Genomic DNA, 3,913 nt, shown 5'->3' with positions numbered 1-3,913 from the left:
ACACTCTGTGAGGTGAGTGGGGCTGAGAGACTTCAAAGAAGTGTGACTAGCCCAAGGTCACCCAGCAGCTGCATGTGGAGGAGCGGAGACTCGAACCTGGTTCACCAGATTGCGAGTCTACCGCTCTTAACCACTACACCACACTGGCAATACATTGTCACCAGCTTGGCTGCAGGAGTTGCCGGAAGGAGGCGTACAAGGCTCCATCCAACCATTTTAGGGACCCCATTCTGGATTTGTGCAGGGTTTACTCCTTGGCCGTTTCTTCTCCCAAAGATATCCCACAAGGCAGTCAAGGTTTAGGATCAGACTTTTGCTTCTCCTAGATGGGATATCTTCCCAGGTTGGTGAGCTCCATCTTCCCTTCATTTCCCTCTGCAGCAGCACATGCAGAAACCACCTTCTTGACCATTGGACCCAATGTTGGTCTCGTCTGCTCAATCCACCGGAGCCTGTCAATCAATCAATGATTTAATATCGACACCGCTTAATATATTAATATATCTCCAAGCGGTGTACAAAAAACTGAAACAGCGACGACTGACAACTGAAACAGAATATTGCAAAAATAGTTACATAGAGAAATGTTACATTAATACAAAGTTACTAATACCGTATTGGCCTGAATATAATCCGCACTCTCCTCCCCCCCCCCAATTCCGACCATGAAAAGTTAAAATGCAGCTTATATTAGCAACCTCACGCCACTGGCAGCTCCCCCCCCCCCCCCCGGAAGCAGCGCGGGGCAACAGCACACTAACAGCCCGTCGCTCCCAAGCCTCCCCTGAGCCATCAGAATGAGGGGGGAGAGACCGCCGCCAAAGCAACGCAGCTCCCCCCTCCCCATGAAGCAGCCCGGGTATTGTCTTTTTTTCCTTTTCTCCCCTTGACTTTTAATGGTGTTGCTTATATTTGGGTGCGGCTTATATGCGGGCTGATACGGTACATATAAATCCATTTTGATTCATTTTCCTTCTGACACATCCTTCCTCTCAGCCTCTTGGTTCTCACTCAGGGTCGGACAAATGCTCAGCTCACGCACAAAAGACTCGCAACAAGAATAGCTCCTGGAAACAGCAGGCACCACCCTAGTCTCTCACTCTAGGCTTGCTTTTTATGAGCAGGCCCAAGGTGGCTGGTACGTCCTCAAGCTGCCCACAAACTGGGTCCCATTTAGCTCGACTCTCCACACCCAGTTCAAGGTATGGCAGGTTTGTTGAGTTTCTCAGAGGGGCCAACGCATAGGTCAGCAACATCCGGCTCATGGGCCGGATGCGGCCCACAAAGGCCGTTTATCTGGCCCACGAGCCGCCCATGAACTGAGCCACCTGCTCGGGAAGTCCCCTGCGTGCTACACTAAATTGGCGCAGCGCGGCACGGGGACTCGCCGAACGACGCTGGAAATGGCGCCTGGGCCTGCGCAGATGCTGGAAATCGCATTTGCGCAGCCGCAGAAGTGATTTCTGGCACTGCGGACATGCGCAGAAGCCATTTCCGGCGTTCCAGACATGGGCAGCGCGGTGACAGAAATGGCTTCTGCACATGTCCGGCCCATGGATCCAGCCCACAGACAATAGTCCATGGGAATTCTCATGGGCCAGAAAACATTGCCGATGCCTGGTCCAAAGGATTAGAAGACGAGTCCCCTCCACTCACAGCTCTTTCTGTCCTCTCCTTCTCCCCCAGCTGAGCTTCTGCCCCATGGCAGGGGGTAGTTGTGCTTTCTTCTCCCTTTGTGTTGGTGAAACAGCCAAAGCCACTCAGTAGGGTCACGGAGGGTGGCAAGGGGATGGAAATCAGTGCACATCACCAGAGCCAGGGGGGCCCCGTCCCCACAAACACGGTGGCCTCTCTGTCTTCACATGAGTCCCTAACTCACAGAGGGTTTGAGACCCATCAGCTACCCTCACCTGGTTGAGGTGGCCAGTCGAAACCATTCCTCCAGGGTGGCCACTGTCACACCACACCCTGACAGCTTCAAGGAGCCACAGGTGAGAGCTGAGCGTAAGGTGGGGACCAAAGGTGGGCAAACTACCCCAGAAGGAGCATGATGTGTGTCCCACCAGAGGTACGGCTCCATACTGTGTGCCTGCATGTATATACTACTACTACTACTACTAATAATAATAATAATAATAATTTATTATTTATACCCCGCCCAGCTGGCCAGGTTCCCCCAGCCACTCTGGGCGGCTTCCAACAAAATATTAAAATACAGAAATCCATCAAACATTAAAAGCTTCTGTCAGGGTTTGTTGTGACTACTCTTGAGTAACGACTGTCCACATGCTTGTCTTTCAGACGTTTTTATTGGTGCACATTATTTACAGTGTAACGGATTGCTCATTTCATGTCTACCCGCTCGAGTCATATTCCTGCACTAAATCCTTCCACGTTCTCGACCAGCATAAAAGCCTCGGAACTGAGAAGCGCCTCCCTTTCCTTCTCTTTCTCAGTTCTGGCGTCGGAGGTACGGGTCTTCTGTCTGCCCTATTCCTGTCCACTCTTTCCGCCTCTCTCTCTTCCTGCCTATGGAGCAGGGGCTCTCCAGTGCTGCCAGAGCCCTGGCACTCCTTCTCCGTTTCCTGACTCACCCCTTCAGACCCCTCGCTCTCATGACTGCTTGGAGACGGGCTGCTTCTGATGGGGGGGGGGGTTTCTCTGTAATCCCTCCCTAAACAGGGCTGCCTTAAGATGCCTCCTAAAGGTCTGGTAATTGTTGTTCTCTTTGACTTCTGGTGGGAGGGTATTCCACAGGGTGGGCACCACTACTGAGAAGGCCCTCTGCCTGGTTTCCTTAGCTTTGCTTCTCGCAGTGAGGGAACCGCCAGAAGGCCCTCGGCGATGGATCTCAGTGTCCGGGCAGAACGATGGGGGTGGAGACGCTCCTTCAGGTTTATAGGACCGAGGCCGTTTAAGGCTTTAAAGGTCAGCACCAACGCTTTGAATTGTGCTCGGAAACGTACTGGGAGCCAATGTAGGTCTTTCAGGACCGGTGTTATGTGGTCACCAGTCACCAGTCTAGCTGCCGCATTCTGGATTAGTTGCAGTTTCCGGGTCACCTTCAAAGGTAGCCCCACATAGAATGCATTGCAGTAGTCCAAGTGAGAGATAACTAGAGCATGCACCACTCTGGCGAGGCAGTCCGCGGGCAGGTAGGGTCTCAGCCTGCGTACCAGAATACATTCAATTTGAATTGTGGTATCAGTGGCGTAGCAAGGGGGGTGATGGGGGCGGGTCACCCCGGGTGCCACCCTGGAAGGGGGTGACACTTGGCGCCCCCCACTAGGGAACATGTTTTTTATTTTCTGTTGCATGAGATTTTTCAACTGTTCTTATATGTTATTTCAATGCTGATTTCATATCTGAAGTCAGGTTTGTTCTGTAAGCTCTAGGTTTTTTTTTTTGCAATTCATGTTTTTCACTTTTCGCCAGAGCCAGAGCTGCATGGGGGGGTGACAAAAAATTCTGCACCGGGTGCCACTTGGGCTTGCTACGCCTCTGTGTGGCATAAATAACTTTCAGGTAAATATCAATACACCTATGATACTCAGCGACTGGCCTATGCCTATGAAGATCAACATTTCCCTTGACTGGCAAACAAATGTCAACAGTGGTCTGCAATGTCCCCCAGTCACCTGTCAATTGCAGACAGAAGTTCGATAAGGGGGAGTAAATTCACGGTGGCGCTGTGGTTAAACCACTGAGCCTAGGGCTTGCTGATCAGAAGGTCGGCGGTTCGAATCCCTGTGACGGGGTGAGCTCCCATTGCTTGGTCCCAGCTCCTGCCAACCTAGCAGTTCGAAAGCACGTCAAAATGCAAGTAGATAAATAGGAACCGCTACAGCGGGAAGGTAAACGGCGTTTCTTTGTGCTGCTCTGGTTTGCCAGAAGCGGCTTTGTCATGCTGGCC

Source organism: Zootoca vivipara, chromosome 16, assembly GCF_965207765.1.
Source record: "Zootoca vivipara chromosome 16, rZooViv2.hap1.1, whole genome shotgun sequence".
In the NCBI taxonomy this organism is placed as follows: domain Eukaryota; kingdom Metazoa; phylum Chordata; class Lepidosauria; order Squamata; family Lacertidae; genus Zootoca; species Zootoca vivipara.
This window is presented reverse-complemented; position numbering follows the sequence as displayed.